Raw genomic sequence first — 19,169 nt, 5'->3', positions numbered from 1 at the left:
TGAGCCGGCAGCCTCCAGCAGGTGAGCCGGCTGCCTCCAGCAGGTGAGCCGGCAGCCTCCAGCAGGTGAGCCGGCAGCCTCCAGCAGGTGAGCCGGCAGCCTCCAGCAGGTGAGTTGGCAGCCTCCAGCAGGTGAGCTGGCAGCCTCCAGCAGGTGAGCTGGCAGCCTCCAGCAGGTGAACCTGTACAGGAGTGAGCGAGAGATCGGAGCTGCAGGTCTGGGCTGTCTGACACTTGGAGCCGTGTCCTTCATGCTGGTGAGTTTTGCCCAGAACAGGCAGCCTCTGTACTATTGCCACAGACGGCTGTGGAGACCAGGTCAATGGATATTCTTTAAGGCAGAGACAGACAGACTCTTGATTAGTGCGGGTTTCTGGGGTTACGGGGAGAAGGCAGGAGAATGGGGTTAGGAGAGAGAGATAGATCAACCATGATCGATCATAAGGCCATAAGTGTTAGGAGTAGAATCAGGCCATTCTGCCCATCAAGCCATTCAAACATGGCTGATCTAACGCTCGCTCCTAACCTCATTCTCCCGCCTTCTCTCAGGCAGAGAAGACGATGTGCGGATTGGACTAATTCTGTTCCTATCACATGAGGTGAAGACAGATGGCTCTTCCTCGTCTAAATGAGTGCTTTGATGAAGTGGTGACCCTTGATCTCTCTCTGTGGCTGAGCTTTTCCCACAGTTCTGTCAGAATTGTATAGGTTTGGGTTCAGATCTAGATTTATCACCGTCTCGTGTACCGAGGTTACAGTGAATAACGTTGATGTAAATCGGAGGCACCACAGTGCAGTTGCTGCCTTATATCACCAGACACCCAGGTTATCATCTCATTTATGATCTTCGATCCTGACACTGGGCGCTGTCTGTACGGAGTTTGCACGTTCTCCCTGTGACTGCGTGGGTTTACTCCAGGAGCTCTAATTTCCTCCCACATTTCAAAGACAACATGTAGGTTGATTGGCTTCTGTAATTTGTCCCTAGTGTGTGGGATAGCACTAGTGTATGGGTGAGCACTGGTCTGCGCAGAATCGATGGGCCAAAGGGCCCGTTTCCACGCTGTATCTCTAAACTGAAAGAGGAGACGGGGGTAATTTGCAAGAATATAAATGTAATTTCCTCTACACACCAAAGTTTTGCATTTCCAAATTGTTCTCTGAAACCACTCTCTGTATTCACCCTTTTACCACACAGCACGTGTTATGGAATGAAATGAATTCTTTACCCAATGATCATAAACAACATGCAAAGGTAGACAAAAATGCTGGAGAAACTCAGCGGGTGAGGCAGCATCTATGGAGCGAAGGAATAGGTGACGTTTCGGGTCGAGAACCTTATTCAGACTGGTGAAGGAATATAGATCTATAGATGCTGCATCACCCGCTGAGTTCCTCCAGCATTTTTGTCTACCTTCGATTTTACCAGCACCTGCGGTTCATTCTTAAACATAAGCAATATGCATATAGTTAACTGTGCCAATTATTTAGGAAGGATGAACATAACGCATTTTCATGAGTTATTGCTTGCTATCTCCCTCTGACAGATACAATATTAGCAGATAAAAGCAGAATACAGCAACACTGATGTTGAGGCTAAGATTATCTGGGACATTTATAGAGTATAAACAAATAGGATGCTTGTAATATTGGCTGAACCATGCGAGATCTAAATTTATTTTACCAAAATACATACAAAGCCTCTGAATAATTCACAGGTGCAGTGAAAATTATTAATGTCTATTGAAGGTTTTCCAAGCCTGCAGTTGTTACTTATCCATTTTCACACATTTGTCATCAATTTATTTTTTCATTTGATATTGTTCAAAATGATTCCATATTTTAAGTAAAATGGCATCAGTGGAAATTACTACAATTACGAATCTGCTAACATGCTGCCTGGGTAATATGTAACATGCTGCCTGGGTAATATGTAACACCTACTCATTTGAGCAGATGTTTATACAAAAATAACAGGGCAAGTTAATTCCATATTGAAAGAGATTGATTTGTTTGTTGCAAGACAATAAGCTGACAAACAAAATAGCATTTATTTAACTTATTACAAAGTGTGATTTCTATTTTTAAAAGACTTAAAGTGCTGGAGTAACTCAGCGGGTCAGGCAGCATCTTAAAACTTACGATACAAACTTAAAGCACACGGCATTGGGGGTTCAGTATTGATGTGGATAGAGAACTGGCTGGCAAACAGGAAGCAAAGAGTAGGAGTAAACGGGTCCTTTTCACAATGGCAGGCAGTGACAAGTGGGGTACCGCAAGGCTCAGTACTGGGACCCCAGCTATTTACAATATATATTAATGATCTGGATGAGGGAATTGAAGGCAATATCTCAAAGTTTGCGGATGACACTAAGCTGGGGGGCAGTGTTAGCTGTGAGGAGGATGCTAGGAGACTGCAAGGTGACTTGGATAGGCTGGGTGAGTGGGCAAATGTTTGGGCAGATGCAGTATAATGTGGATAAATGTGAGGTTCTCCATTTTGGTGGCAAAAACGGGAAAGCAGACTATTATCTAAATGGTGGCAGATTGGGAAAGGGGGAGATGCAGTGAGACCTGGGTGTCATGGTACACCAGTCATTGTAGGTAGGCATGCAGGTGCAGCAGGCAGTAAAGAAAGCCAATGGTATGTTGGCTTTCATAGCAAGAGGATTTGAGTATAGGAGCAGGAGGTTCTACTGCAGTTGTACAGGGTCTTGGTGAGACCACACCTGGAGTATTGCGTACAGTTTTGGTCTCCAAATCTGAGGAAGGACATTATTGCCATAGAGGGAGTGCAGAGAAGGTTCACCAGACTGATTCCTGGGATGTCAGGACTGGCTTATGAAGAAAGACTGGATAGACTTGGTTTATACTCTCTAGAATTTAGGAGATTGAGAGGGGATCTTATAGAAACGTACAAAATTCTTAAGGGGTTGGACAGGCTAGATGCAGGAAGATTGTTCCCGATGTTGGGGAAGTCCAGGACAAGGGGTCACAGCTTAAGGATAAGGGGGAAATCCTTTAAAACCGAGATGAGAAGAACTTTTTTCACACAGAGAGTGGTGAATCTCTGGAACTCTCTGCCACAGAGGGTAGTTGAGGCCAGTTCATTGGCTATATTTAAGAGGGAGTTAGATGTGGCCCTTCTGGCTAAGGGGATCAGGGGGTATGGAGAGAAGGCAGGTACGGGATACTGAGTTGGATGATCAGCCATGATCATATTGAATGGCGGTGCAGGCTCGAAGGGTCGAATGGCCTACTCCTGCACCTCATTTCTATGTTTCTATGTTTCTATCTGTGGAGAACATGGATAGGTGACGTTTCACAGAGTGCTGGAGTAACTCAGCGGGTCAGGCAGCATCTGTGGAGAACATAGATAGGTGATGTTTCACAGAGTGCTGGAGTAACTCAGCGGGTCAGGCAGCATCTGTGGAGAACATGGATAGGTGACGTTTCACAGAGTGCTGGAGTAACTCAGCGGGTCAGGCAGCGTCTGTGGAGAACAAGGATAGGTGACGTTTCGGGTCGAGATCTTTCTTCACACCGTCTTTTTTTAAATGTGCTTTTGTACATTTACATTGATACTGGACATAAATGTATCAAACATGATTTATTCTAATTATGCACATTCTTCCCAAAATTGGTTTCTACTCATGTATTTATTCATCTTATTTAATGTCCTTCCTCAATGTAATCTCAAACCAGCCCAGTGGATGCATTTTGCTTTTTGCCCGTAAAGAATATAGTTTAGGAAGGAACTGCAGAGGCTGATTTAAACCAAAGATAGACACAAAATGCTGGAGAAGTGTCTCAATCCGAAAGGTCACCCATTCCTTCTCTCCAGAGATGCTGCCTGTCCGGCTGAGTTACTCCAGCATTTTGTGTCTATCTTCCAGGGCCACATTTCTCCACCTTGTTTCTCCCGAGATCACACCTTCCCCAGTCAACAATGGTCCATAGACAATAGGTACAGGAGTAGGCCATTTGGCCCTTCAATCCAGCACCACCATTCAATATGATCATGGCTGGCCGATTAGGAAAAGGGGAGATGCAACGAGACTTGGGTGTCATGGTACACCAGTCATTGAAAGTAGGAATGCAGGTGCAGCAGGCAGTGAAGAAAGCAACTGGTATGTTAGCATTCATAGCAAAATGATTTGAGTATAAGAGCAGGGAGGTTCTACTGCAGTTGTACAGGGTCTTGGTGAGACCACACCTGGAGTACCGCATACAGTTTTGGTCTCCTAATCTGAGGAAAGACATTCTTGCCATAGAGGGAGTACAGAGAAGGTTCACCAGACTGATTCCTAGGATGGCAGGACTTTCATATGAAGAAAGACTGTATAGACTCGGCTTGTACACACTGGAATTCAGAAGATTGAGGGGGGGTCTTATAGAAACTTATAAAATTCTTAAGGGGTTGGACAGGCTAGATGCAGGAAGATTGTTCCCTATGTTGGGGAAGTCAAGAACTAGGGGTCACAGTTTAAGGATAAGAAGGAAGTATTTTAGGACCGAGATGAGAAAATAATTTTTTACATAGAGAGTGGTGAATCTGTGGAACTCTCTGCCACAGAAGGTAGTTGAGGCCAGTTCATTGGCTATATTTAAGAGGGAGTTAGATGTGGCCCTTGTGGCTAAAGGGATCAGGGGGTATGGAGAGAAGGCAGGGATGGGATACTGAGTTGGATGATCAGCCATGGTCATATCGAATGGCGGTGCAGGCTCGAAGGGCCGAATGGCCTACTCCTGCACCTATTTTCTATGTTTCTATTTTTCTATGGCTGATCATCCAAAATCAGTACCCCATTCATGCTTTTCCTCATATCCCTGGATTCCTTTAGCCGGAAGAGCTAGATCTAACTATCTCTTGAAAGGTCATTTGTGGCTGGCCCTGACCTTTTCTAGCCTCCAGTTATATCCCCACCCCCCCCCCCCCCCCCCCCCCCCCCCCCCCCCCCCCCCCCCCCCCCCCCCCCCCCACTTTCAGTCTGAAGAACAGTCCCAACCAGAAACGTCACCTATTTATTTTTCTCCTGTGGACGTGCTCTGACCCGCTGAGTTACTCCAGCACGTTGTGTCTACCCATTCACACTAGGTCTATGTTATCAGACTCTGATGCACTGTCCACACACTGTGCTCCTGGTTATTCTACTGGTGGTCAGAGGATTGCAGGTTCCACCATTTTAGAGGAACAGCGCGCGAAATGGGAGGAGCCATCTTGGCTAACCAGGGCAGCAGTTTTAGTGAGTCCTGTGCCCTGTTTGTGGGAGAGATAGACTATTTAATGTGGGGAGAAGGGGGTAACAATATTTCTAGGTCCCTACCTGGTCGGTGAGGCAGCTTTTTCTCCATGTTGCCCCGTCAACCCGTCCTCGTGGCCTACCAGCGGGCGTGGAGCGCCGTTTCCTGGCGGGGACCGCCCAGCACCTTCAGCTTCGGTGGCGGCACAGCGCTGGAGCGCTATCGTGGAGCGTAGCGGGCGATGCCTTGCCTGGATCACTGCGCTGGATCGACGTGCTGGAGCTCCGGTGAGCTGTGACCGCCAAGATCAACACCTCCGGGCTGCGGGTCTGCGGAGCGGAGCGGGCGGCGCCGACTCTAACATCGGGAGCCTGGGAGCTCCAAACCGGCGCGACCTTGTCGGCTTCGGAAGCCGCGGTCCCCAGTTAGGAAGCGGCCGTTCCAGGTGGCCCAGCCACTGACAGGACTCTCCCGACGCTGGGGCAACAGCACCCGGCCAGAACGGCCAGGAACATCGGGCCTCCGTAGAGGCAATAGCGGAGGCCTCAATAGGCCTGACTTTGGGAGAACTGGGGATGGGGACTGGACATTGTGCCTTCCCTCACAGTGGTAACCATTGTGGGGGGATGATTTTTTTTGTGTGTAAGTGAATATGTTAGTCTGTGTCCAAGATGGCTGTCGGAAGGGAGAGTGGACGCTGGCGCGCTTTAGCTGCCGCTGCTCTCTCTTCACATTGTGTTTTTGATTTTTTGTCTTTGGAGCGAATTCTGTCTTTAGTTTGTGTATTGGTGATGTCCTTATTATTTATTTTACTCCAACTATATGTTTTTTCTCTCTTGTTAATTTTCTGTAAGGTGTCCTTGAGACTTTGAACGGCGCCCGCAAATAAAATGTATTATTATTATTATTATTATTATTATTATTATTATCTCCTCTGGGAGATAAATACAACAATCTTGTGTTTATCAGAGCAACACATCAGAGAGGAGTCACTTTGCTTTTATTCCACTACACAATCTCCACATCTACATCACTGTCTATATGTCTCCTTTGTTGATTAGTGCGGGTGTCAGGGGTTATGGGGAGAAGGCAGGAGAATGGGGTTAGGAAGGAGAGATAGGTCAGCCATGATTGAATGGCGGAGTAGACTTGATGGGCCGAATGGCCTAGTTCTATTCTTATCACATGATCATATAACATCCGTCTCCCCAGACTCCCAGTCTGAAGAAGTGTCTCAAGCCAACACATCCCATTCCTTCTCTCCAGAGATGCTGCCTGTCCCGCTGAGTTACTCCAGCATTTTGTGTCTATCTTCCAGGGCCACATTTCTCCACCTTGTTTCTCCCGAGATCACACCTTCCCCAGTCAACAATGGTCCATAGACAATAGGTACAGGAGTAGGCCATTTGGCCCTTCAATCCAGCACCACCATTCAATATGATCATGGCTGGCCGATTAGGAAAAGGGGAGATGCAACGAGACTTGGGTGTCATGGTACACCAGTCATTGAAAGTAGGAATGCAGGTGCAGCAGGCAGTGAAGAAAGCAAATGGTATGTTAGCATTCATAGCAAAATGATTTGAGTATAAGAGCAGGGAGGTTCTACTGCAGTTGTACAGGGTCTTGGTGAGACCACACCTGGAGTATTGCGTACAGTTTTGGTCTCCTAATCTGAGGAAAGACATTCTTGCCATAGAGGGAGTACAGAGAAGGTTCACCAGACTGATTCCTAGGATGGCAGGACTTTCATATGAAGAAAGACTGTATAGACTCGGCTTGTACACACTGGAATTCAGAAGATTGAGGGGGGATGTTATAGAAACTTACAAAATTCTTAAGGGGTTGGACAGGCTAGATGCAGGAAGATTGTTCCCTATGTTGGGGAAGTCAAGAACTAGGGGTCACAGTTTAAGGATAAGAAGGAAGTATTTTAGGACCGAGATGAGAAAATAATTTTTTACATAGAGAGTGGTGAATCTGTGGAATTCTCTGCCACAGAAGGTAGTTGAGGCCAGTTCATTGGCTATATTTAAGAGGGAGTTAGATGTGGCCCTTGTGGCTAAAGGGATCAGGGGGTATGGAGAGAAGGCAGGGATGGGATACTGAGTTGGATGATCAGCCATGGTCATATCGAATGGCGGTGCAGGCTCGAAGGGCCGAATGGCCTACTCCTGCACCTATTTTCTATGTTTCTATTTTTCTATGGCTGATCATCCAAAATCAGTACCCCATTCATGCTTTTCCTCATATCCCTGGATTCCTTTAGCCGGAAGAGCTAGATCTAACTATCTCTTGAAAGGTCATTTGTGGCTGGCCCTGACCTTTTCTAGCCTCCAGTTCCCCCCCCCCCCCTCCTCCCCCCCCCCCCCCCCCCCCCCCCCCCCCCCCCCCCTTTCAGTCTGAAGAACAGTCCCAACCAGAAACGTCACCTATTTATTTTTTCTCCTGTGGACGTGCTCTGACCCGCTGAGTTACTCCAGCACGTTGTGTCTACCCATTCACACTAGGTCTATGTTATCAGACTCTGATGCACTGTCCACACACTGTGCTCCTGGTTATTCTACTGGTGGTCAGAGGATTGCAGGTTCCACCATTTTAGAGGAACAGCGCGCGAAATGGGAGGAGCCATCTTGGCTAACCAGGGCAGCAGTTTTAGTGAGTCCTGTGCCCTGTTTGTGGGAGAGATAGACTATTTAATGTGGGGAGAAGGGGGTAACAATATTTCTAGGTCCCTACCTGGTCGGTGAGGCAGCTTTTTCTCCATGTTGCCCCGTCAACCCGTCCTCGTGGCCTACCAGCGGGCGTGGAGCGCCGTTTCCTGGCGGGGACCGCCCAGCACCTTCAGCTTTGGTGGCGGCACAGCGCTGGAGCGCTATCGTGGAGCGTAGCGGGCGATGCCTTGCCTGGATCACTGCGCTGGATCGACGTGCTGGAGCTCCGGTGAGCTGTGACCGCCGAGATCAACACCTCCGGGCTGCGGGTCTGCGGAGCGGAGCGGGCGGCGCCGACTCTAACATCGGGAGCCTGGGAGCTCCAAACCGGCGCGACCTTGTCGGCTTCGGAAGCCGCGGTCCCCAGTTAGGAAGCGGCCGTTCCAGGTGGCCCAGCCACTGACAGGACTCTCCCGACGCTGGGGCAACAGCACCCGGCCAGAACGGCCAGGAACATCGGGCCTCCGTAGAGGCAATAGCGGAGGCCTCAATAGGCCTGACTTTGGGAGAACTGGGGATGGGGACTGGACATTGTGCCTTCCCTCACAGTGGTAACCATTGTGGGGGGATGATTTTTTTTGTGTGTAAGTAAATATGTTAGTCTGTGTCCAAGATGGCTGTCGGAAGGGAGAGTGGACGCTGGCGCACTTTAGCTGCCGCTGCTCTCTCTTCACATTGTGTTTTTGATTTTTTGTCTTTGGAGCGAATTCTGTCTTTAGTTTGTGTATTGGTGATGTCCTTATTATTTATTTTACTCCAACTATATGTTTTTTCTCTCTTGTTAATTTTCTGTAAGGTGTCCTTGAGACTTTGAACGGTGCCCACAAATAAAATGTATTATTATTATTATTATTATTATTATTATTATTATTATTATCTCCTCTGGGAGATAAATACAACAATCTTGTGTTTATCAGAGCAACACATCAGAGAGGAGTCACTTTGCTTTTATTCCACTACACAATCTCCACATCTACATCACTGTCTATATGTCTCCTTTGTTGATTAGTGCGGGTGTCAGGGGTTATGGGGAGAAGGCAGGAGAATGGGGTTAGGAAGGAGAGATAGGTCAGCCATGATTGAATGGCGGAGTAGACTTGATGGGCCGAATGGCCTAGTTCTATTCTTATCACATGATCATATAACATCCGTCTCCCCAGACTCCCAGTCTGAAGAAGTGTCTCAAGCCAACACATCCCATTCCTTCTCTCCAGAGATGCTGCCTGTCCCGCTGAGTTACTCCAGCTTTTTGTGTCGATTTAAACCAACATCTGCAGTTCTTTCCAGTGCAACCCCTTGCCCCCAAACCCATAAAAAACCCACCTGCTTCCATTTCGGTTCCTTCAATATCTTTCAAAAAACTTCTGTTCTAAGTTTTGACATTTTGGAGCTTAAATTAACAAAAAATAGTGAATCCAACCAATTCCAGTCCTACTACTGACACCCTGTGGCCATGTCAGGTAAAGCAAGAGTCATTAATGTTGGTGATATTATGAAGGTGTGTGTTGGGGTAACGCATGTTAATGAGGCTTTCGTTTGTCAATCTTACCACAAGGAAATTGCCTGCTGGGAAAAATAAATCACTGCTCATGCTCCTGTATTAGATCACTACCTGCCCTTTGGCCTGAGATCCAATGGATTAGTTTAGTTTAGTTTATTGTCACGTGTACCGAGGTACAGTGAAAAGCTTTTGTTGCGCGCTAACCAGCCAGTGGAAAGACGGCGCATGATTCCAATCGAGCCGTCCACAGTGAACAGATACATGATAAAGGAAATAACATGAATAATGCTTAGTGCAAGATAAAGTCTGATCAAAGATAGACACAAAAAGCTGGAGTAACTCAGTCTGAAGAAGGGTCTCGACCCGAAATGTCACCCATTCCTTCTCTCCAGAGATGCTGTCTGTCCCGTTGAGTTACTCCGGCTTTTTGCGTCTATCTTTGTTTTAAACCAGCATCTTCAGTTCCTTCTGACACAAAGTCCGATCAAAGATAGTCTGAAGGTCTCCAATGAGGTAGATAGTAGTTCAGCACTGCTCTCTGGTTGTGGTAGGATGGTTCAGTTGCCTGATAACAGCTGGGAAGAAACTGGTCCTGAATCTGGAGGTGTGCGTTTTCACACTTCTTGCCCGATGGGAGAGAGGAGAAGAGGGGGTGAGATTGGTCCTTGATGATGCTGCTGTCCTTGCCAAGGCAGCATGAGTTGTAGATGGAGTCAATGGAAGGGAGGTTGGTTTGTGTGATGGTCTGGGCTGCTGGCCTTGCCGAGGATGAGTGCACCATTGACTGACATCAGCCTCCGATCAAAGTGTGAGGCTTTAAATGTCACACAGATAAGAGATTTATTGGATTTAGTAGACAATAGAGTGGAAAATATAATTAGTTTTATATTCTGGTTACTTAAGTGAAGTATGTGCCCAAAGAATGGAGTGTAATCCTTTACTTAAGAACCAACTTGATTAAAAAAGGTTAACGTTTTTTTGTTCCATAGTTTGTCTAAATCAAATGTACTGGACAATGAGTCTGAAGGAGGGTCCTGACATGGAATGTCACCTCTCCATGTCCCTTAGAAAGGAGGGAGAGAGAAAACAGGGAATTATAGTCCAGTTAATCTGACATCAGTGGTGAGGAAGATGTTGGAGTCAATTATAAAAGATGAAATAGCGACACATTTGGATAGCAGTAACAGGATCGGTCCAACTCGGCATGAATTTACGAAGGGGAAATCATGCTTGACTAATCATTTTGGGGATGTAACTTGGAAAATGGACAAGGGAGAGCCAGTGGATGTAGTGCACCTGGACTTTCAGAAAACCTTTGATAAGGTCTTAGATAAGAGTTAGATGGAGCTCTAGGGGGCTAGTGGAGTCAAGTGATATGGGGAGAAGGCAGGCACGGGTTATTGATAGGGGACGATCAGCCATGATCACAATGAATGGCGGTGCTGGCTCGAAGGGCCGAGTGGCCTCCTCCTGCACCTATTTTCTTTGTTTCTATGTTTCTATGTCCCACATAGGACATTAGTGGGTAAAATTAGAGCACATGGTATTGGGGGTAAGGTGCTTAAATGTATAGAAAATTGGTTGGCAGACAGGAAACAAAGAGTAGGGATTAACGGGTCCCTTTCTGAATGGCAGGCAATGACTAGTGGGGTACCGCAAGGCTTGGTGCAGGGACCGCAGATATTTACAATATACACAATATACGCAGATGACACAAAACTGGGTGGCAGTGTGAACTGTGAGGAGGATGCTATGAGGATGCAGGATGACTTGGACAGGTTGGGTGAGCGGGCAGATGCATGGCATATGCAGTTTAATGTGGATAAATGCAAGGTTATCCACTTTGGTGGCAAGAACAGGAAGGCAGATTATTATCTGAATGGTGTCAAGTTAGGAAAAGGGGAAGTACAACAGGATCTGGGGGTCCTTGTTCATCAGTCACTGAAAGTAAGCATGCAGGTACAGCAGGCAGTGAAGAAAGCGAATGGTATGTTGGCCTACATAACAAGAGGAGTTGAGTATAGGAGCAAAGAGGTCCTTCTGCAGTTGTACAGGCCATAGTGAGACCACACCTGGAGTATTGTGTGCAGTTTTGGTCTCCAAATTTGAGGAAGGACATTCTTGCTATTGAGGGAGTGCAGCGTAGGTTCACCAGGTTAATTCCCGGGATGTCATATGTTGAAAGAATGGAGCAGCTGGGCTTGTATACACTGGAATTTGGAAGGATGAGAGGGAATCTTATTGAAACATGTAAAATTATTAAGGGATTGGACATGCTAGAGGCAGGAAACATGTTCCCGATGTTGGGGGAGTCCAGAACCAGGGGTCACAGTTTAAGAATAAGGGGGAGGCCATTTAGAACGGAGATGAGGAAAAACGTTTTCACCCAGAGAGTTGTGAATCTGTGGAATTCTCTGCCTCAGAGGGCAGTGGAGGCCGATTCTCTGGAGTGACATTTTCCTAGCTCGGCAGCCATATTAGAAACATAGAAAATAGGTGCAGGAGTAGTCCATTCGGCCCCTCGAGCCAGCACCGCCATTCACTGTGATCATGGCTGATCATCCAACTCAGTATCCCGTACCTGCCTTCTCTCCATACCCCCAGATCCCTTTAGCCACAAGGGCCACATCTAACTCCCTCTTAAATATAGTCAATGAACTGGCCTCAACTACCTTCTGTGGCAGAGAGTTCCACAATCTTGGATTTCACAATTATGTACTCACTTCACTATAATTTACATATGCTAATTGAATTCCTAGACCCCCAAAATATTCGGTTTAGCACCAAAATTATTTGTCTGTGATGAATAATGAAGGGGGGGGTGTGGGAGATTGCAACCTTCACGTGGTCCGCCCTGTTTCGATGAATGCAATCAACCCGGCGTGCACAATCAAATAAGATCAAATAGAATAAGTTGTCCGACAACTTTAGGCTGTGCACGCATTACTGCATTTCGTTGTTTGTGTACTGTACACACACAATGACAATAAAGTTTGAATCTGAATCTGAATCAAACACAACAAGAAGAAGAATGAAGGAATAATGGGTATTTTAAGGATTCGGCGGCAATCAGTGATCAGACCCGAAACGTCACCCAATCCTTTGTTCCCTGACCCGCTGAGTTACTCCAGCATTTTGTGTCTACCTTCAATTTAAACCAGCATCTGCAGTTCTACCTATATATATATATATATATACACAAACACACACATTAAAATTAACACATAATAATAGTGCAATAATAACAACAAGTTTATTGTGGTACGAGACTCTCCCACTAGTGGATACATCCTGACTGTCTCCACTCTCTGCCACCTTACTTAGCTCCTGTTTTCATGTCTTCTTGCCAGCGATTTAGAATCAATTCCATGGAGAGTGTCATACAGCCTCCCAATAGGACCCAAGCATATTTAATTAAAGGTGTCACATGTGATTAGCATCACATAACTGCTGAACATTTTCCTCAAATCCATGCATAAATAAGCATTTTGACTTTGGCTTTCAGCTCATACTTTTTATTTATTTTTATTTAATTTAAATCTCAAAATAGACTTTATTCAATTGATAAATATATACAATTCATGAACCATTCGTACAAAAATTCATCCGACATTTTCGGAGACTATACAAATTGTTCAGTACAATTTTTTTTCATTTGCAAATTCCACCAAACAGTCCCCCACCCGAGCCACTCTGTGGCCCCAGTCCAAGTAATAACCCGTCCCACTCTGTGGCCACAGTGCGAAAATTCCATCCAACATTTTTGTGCCACTCTGTGGCCCCTGTCCCCCACCCGTGCCACTCATGTGGCCCCCTGGCGTGGGCTACCTTCCCTTAATATGAGGGGCGTCTCTACCATACCGTGCCCCCTATGTCCAGCAGCGGAAGGACCCTAGACTGTGGGCCTCCCCCACCGAGCCTTGGCGTTGGCTGCACCAAGCCTCAGCGAGTCCCTTAGCACGTATTCCTGCAGTCTGCAGTGGGCCAGTCGGCAACATTCCCTGACGGACATCTCGCTCTGCTGGGTGGTGAGCAACGCTCGGGCAGACCAAAGAGCGTCTTTGACCGAGTTGATGACCCTCCAGCAGCACTCGATGTCAGTCTCTGAATGTGTCCCTGGGAACAGTCCGTAAATCACAGAGTCCTCTGTGACGGAGCTGTTCGGGATAAATCGTTCCAGGGACCCTTGCATACCTCTCCAGACTCTTTTTGCAAACCCACACTCTGCAAAGAGGTGGGCAACCGTCTCCTCTCCACCGCAACCGTCCCGGGGGCAGCGTGAGCTGGTGGTGAGGTTCCGACGGTGCAGGAAGGATCTAACTGAGAGGGCTCCCCTCACCGCCAGCCAAGCCAGGTCTTGGTGCTTGTTGGTCAGTTCTGGCGATGAGGCATTTTGCCAGACAAGCTGGGCAGTCTGCTCTGGGAACCACGCCACCGGATCCATCGAGTCCTTTCCCTGCAGTGCCTGCAGGACATTCCGTGCTGACCACTGCCCGATGGACTTGTGGTCAAAGGTGTTGGTCCGGAAGAAGCTTTCCACAGACGACAGATGGGGCAGCAATGTCCAGCTGACTGGCACATTGCGTGGCATCTGCGCCAGGCCCATCCTTCGCAACACCGGGGACAGGTAGAACCTCAGCAGGTAGTGACACTTAGTGCCCACGTGCCTTGGCTCTACACTCCGCCTGATGCAGCCACACACAAAGGTGGCCATCAGGGTGAGGGCGACGTTGGGCACGCTTTTACCCCCGTTGTCTGCCGACTTGTACATTGTGACCCGTCGCACCCGGTCCATCCTCGACCCCTAGATGAACTGGAAGACGGCCCGCGTGATCCCCGTGGCGTAGGAGGGAGGGACAGGCCACACTTGTGCCAAGTACAGCAAACCCGAGAGCACCTCACACCTGATGACCACAGTTTCCCCACGTTATGGAGAGGGAGCGTTGCCTCCACAGCTCCAGCTTCCTCCCCACCTTAACAAGAACAGATAGTCCCGTTCAATGTTCTAATAAGAACAGGTGTTCTCTTTTACCCCTGACGCTCGTCCTGATAAGAACAGATATTACACTTGATCTTAGCCACAAGGCCCAGAAGCGTTCAGCTCATACATCCTCCATCAAGGTGCGGTGGGCGTATATAAAGTAGAATCAGATTGGTGAAAGAGTAGAGGTCTTTACTGGGAACTCACTGCACAGCCAGGCTGTCCCAGTACACCCAAGAGTGTTTTATTGTCATGTGTCCCAGATATGACAATGAAATTCTTGCTTGCTGCAGCGCAACACAATATGTAAACATAGTACATAATGGGAGAAGAAAAAGTTCAGTGTGAATATATCTACACACACACATACTCAAATAACAGATATAGTGCAATAATAATAATAGTTAGTTGTAGTTCAGAGTTTATTTGCTGTAGTGTTTAATAGTCTGATGGCTGAAGGGAAGAAGCTGTTCATGAACCTGGATGTTACAGTTTTCAGGCTCCTGTACTTTCTTCCCGATGGCAATGGTGAGATGAGTGGGTGGCCAGGATCGTGTGGATCTTTGATGATGTTGGCAGCCTTTTTGAGGCAGCGACTTCGAAAGATGCTTTTGTGGTGGGGAGGTCAGAACTGGTGGACTGGGCAGTGGTCACAACTTTTTGCTGTCTTTTCTGCTCCTGGACGTTCAATTTGCTGAACCAAGCCAGTGGACATTCATAATCCAAACGCCCACATTATGATATCAGTGTCCAGCGCTTTGGTAAACAGCCCCAGGGTCCAATTTCACCGCTAGCTTAGTTTAGTTTAGAGATACAGCGAGCAAACAGGCCCATTGGCCACAAAGTCTGCAGCGTCCAGCGATCACCCTGCACACTAGCACTATGCTGCTCACACTAGCACTATGCTGCTCACACTAGCACTATGCTGCACACACTAGCACACTAGCACTATGCTGCGCACACTAGCACACTAGCACTATGCTGCACACACTAGCACTATGCTGCGCACACTAGCACTATGCTGCGCACACTAGCACTATGCTGCACACACTAGCACACTAGCACTATGCTGCGCACACTAGCACACTAGCACTATGCTGCGCACACTAGCACTATGCTGCACACACTAGCACTATGCTGCACACACTAGCACTATGCTGCGCACACTAACACTATGCTGCACACACTAGCACTATGCTGCACACACTAGCACTATGCTGCACACACTAGCACTATGCTGCACACACTAGCACTATGCTGCGCACACTAGCACTATGCTGCGCACAATAGCACTATGCTGCACACACTAGCACTATGCTGCTCACACTAGCACTATGCTGCTCACACTAGCACTACGCTGCTCACACTAGCACTATGCTGCTCACACTAGCACTATGCTGCTCACACTAGCACTATGCTGCACACATTAGCACTATGCTGCACACACTAGCACACTAGCACTATGCTGCGCACACTAGCACTACGCTGCACACACTAGGGGGAAATTATGATTTTTTACCAAAGCCAATTAACCTACAAACTTGTACGTTTTTGGAGTGTGGGAGGAAACCGGAGCACCCGGAGAAAATCCAAACAGGTCACAGGCAGAATGTGCCAACTCCATAGAGACAGCACCTGCGGTCAGGATCAAACGCGGGTCTCTGCAAGGCAGCAACTCTACCGCTGCGCCACCGTGCCGCACACACACGTGCGAGGCAACATGTATATTGACGTTAAACCAAGGCAGACCTTACAGAGGCAGTGGTGGGGCCCTTGGGGGTGTGGTAGAACCCAGCAGGGGCCTAGTCCCCCAAACTGGCTAGATAGATAGATAGATAGATAGATAGATAGATAGATAGATAGATAGATAGATAGATAGATAGATAGATAGATAGATAGATAGATAGATAGATAGATAGATAGATAGATAGATGAAGGCAGCATTTGACACACTTGCCTTCATAAGGTCATAAGGAATAGTAGTAGAATTAGGCCATTCAGCCCATCAAGTCTACTCCACCATTCAATCATGGCCTATCCATCTCTCCCTCCTAACCCCATTCTCCTGCCTTTTCCCCGTTACCCCTGACACCCGCATTAATCAAGAATCTATTGATCTCTGCCTTAAAAATATCCACTGACTCAAGACATTCCTCCTCATCTCCTTCCTAAAGGAACGTCCTTTAATTCTGATTCATTGGTCAGAGCATGAGTACAGGAGTTGGGATGTCACATAACAGCTGTACAAGTCGTTAATGAGACCACACAGAGTGGTCTGTGCAGTTGTGGTCATCCATTTACAGGAAGGATGTCCAGACAAAGGACAGAATGCTGGTTTACTGAAAAAGGACATAAAGTGCTGGAGTAAAGGGCCCGTCCCACTTAGGCGACCATTTAGGCGACTGCAGGAGACTATGCGATCGCTACATGTCCGCGGGGGTGGTTGCCGGGTGGTTGCCGGGGAGTCGCCTTCATGGTCGTGAGGAGTTCCCGCATTCTGGGAACTAGTCGCGGCCTCATTATGGTCGCCGTGAATGTTTCAACATGTTGAAGAATTAGCACCGACTAGAATGAAGCCGCCGTGGAGAGTAGCGAGAATTCTCGTGCCGTAGGCGGGTCGCCAGGAGGTCGAAGGTTGTCGTAGGTTGTAGCCGGTGCTGATCAGTGAAGTTCATTGGCTCGTTGGGGAAAAAAACGTAAGCAGTAGTTTTCAGAAACAAGGATAACGGACCGGTAATGTTAAATGTCCACCGAGCTTCACAGCCGTGTATCTCTAACGTCTTAAACTCCACTCCTTCTCCCCCCTTCTCCCCCTTCTTCTCCCCCCTTCTCCCCCCATCTCCCCCCATCTCCCCCATCTCCCCCATCTCCCCCTTCTCCCCCATCTCTCCCCCCTTCTCCCCCCATCTCCCTCCCCTCTCTCCCCCTTCCCCCCCCCCCCTTCTCCCCCCTTCCCCCCCCCCCCCCCCTCTCTCCCCCCTTCCTCTCCCCCATCCCCCCTTCTCCCTCCTTCTCCCCCTTCCCCCCTCCTCTCCCCCCTTCTTCCCCCCTTCTCCCCCCTTCTCCCCCCTTCTCCCCCCTTCTCCCCCTTCTCCCCCCCCTCTCCCCCCTTCTCCCCCCTTCTTCTCCCCCCCTTCTCCCCCCTTCTCCCCCCTTCTCCCCCCTTCTCCCCCCATCTCCCCCCTTCTCCCCCCTTCTCCCCCCCCCCTTCTCCCCCCTTCTCCCCCTCTCCCCCTTCTCCCCCCCCTTCTCCCCCCTTCTCCCCCATCTTTTAATTACAGCGCCAACCTTCCTGTTCATCGCGGTGTCACCTTGGCTTTGCACCGTGTGAATTTCATTCAGACAGCGCTCCCCTTGACCGTTGCCGGCAGTCGCCTGAAAAATCGCCTAAGTGGGACAGGACCATTACTCAGCCGATCTGGCAGCATCTCTGGAGTTTAAAGTTCACAGTGCAGAAACAGGCCCTTTGGTCCACCGAGTCCGCGTCGAACAGCGATCCACGCACACTTACATACACGAGGGACAATTTAAAATGATACCAAGCCAATTAACCTACAAACCTGTACATCTTGGGAGTGTGGGAGGAAACCGGAGATCCTGGAGAAAACCCACACGGTCAAGGGGAGAACATACAAACTCTGTACAGACAGCACCCGTGGTCAGGATTGAACCCAGGTCTCTGGCGCTGTGATGCAGCAACTCTACCGCTGCGCCATCGTGCCACTCACATAGACACGGACATTACCTCCAGAGATGCTGCCTGACTCATTGAGATATCCCAGCACGATGGTGTAGCGGTAGAGTTGCTGCCTCACAGCGCCAGAGACCTGGGTTCGATCCTGACTACATCTGCTGTCTGTAGTGTTTGTACGTTCTCCCCGCATGGATGATCTCTGGGTGCTCCGGTTTCCTCCCACTCTCCAAAGATGTACAGGTTTGTAGGTTACTTGGCTTTTAATAAATGTCAATTATCCCGTGTGTTTGGGATAGAACTAGTGTACGAGCATCGCTGGTCAGGGTGGACTCGGTGGGCCGAAGGGCCTGTTTCCGCGCCGTTTCTCTAACTTAAACAAAACACTTCTTGTTTTACTCAAAGTGGTCATCTCCAATCAGTACCCTGTTCCTGCTTTCTCCCCATATCCCTTGATTCTGTTAGCCCGAAGAGCTAAATCTAACTCTCTCTTGAAAACATCCAGTGAATTGGCCTCCACTGCCTTCTATGGCAGAGAATTCCACAGATTCACAACTCTCTGGGTGAAAAGGGTTTTCCTCATCTCAGTCCTAAATGGCCGACCCCTTATTCTTAAACTGTGACCCCCCAACGTGGGGAACATGTTTCCTGCACTAGCCTGTCCAATCCCTTAATTATTTTATATGTTTCTATGTTCCTCTCATCCTTCTAAATTCCAGTGAATACAAGTCTAGTCGACCCATTCTTTCATCATATGTCTGTCCCACCATCCCGGGAATTAACCTGGTGAACCTACGCTGCACTCCCTCAACAACAATAACATCCTTCCTCAAATTAGGACACCAAAATTGCACACAATACTCCAGGTGTGGTCTCACGAGGACCCTGTACAACTGATCTAACTTGTTTCATCGCCAACCTTTTTTTGCCCTTCGTTAATATCCTTCCTGATTTTATTCTTACAAACTGTGGAAGTTAGTGTCAGGGGTTATGGGGAGAAGGCAGGAGAAGGGGGTTAGGAGGGAGAGATAGATCAGCCGTG

At 48.1% G+C, this 19,169-nt stretch overlaps 1 pseudogene; it reads right to left on the bottom strand.

Annotated features, from left to right (window-relative positions):
• Positions 1-14,440: 14,440 nt before the first annotated feature.
• Positions 14,441-14,553, bottom strand: LOC129705516 (U2 spliceosomal RNA; annotated as a pseudogene).
• Positions 14,554-19,169: the final 4,616 nt, after the last annotated feature.

Source organism: Leucoraja erinacea, chromosome 17 (assembly GCF_028641065.1).
Source record: "Leucoraja erinacea ecotype New England chromosome 17, Leri_hhj_1, whole genome shotgun sequence".
In the NCBI taxonomy this organism is placed as follows: domain Eukaryota; kingdom Metazoa; phylum Chordata; class Chondrichthyes; order Rajiformes; family Rajidae; genus Leucoraja; species Leucoraja erinaceus.
The sequence above is the reverse complement of the archived record's forward strand: the minus strand, read 5'-3'. Positions and strand labels throughout refer to the sequence as shown.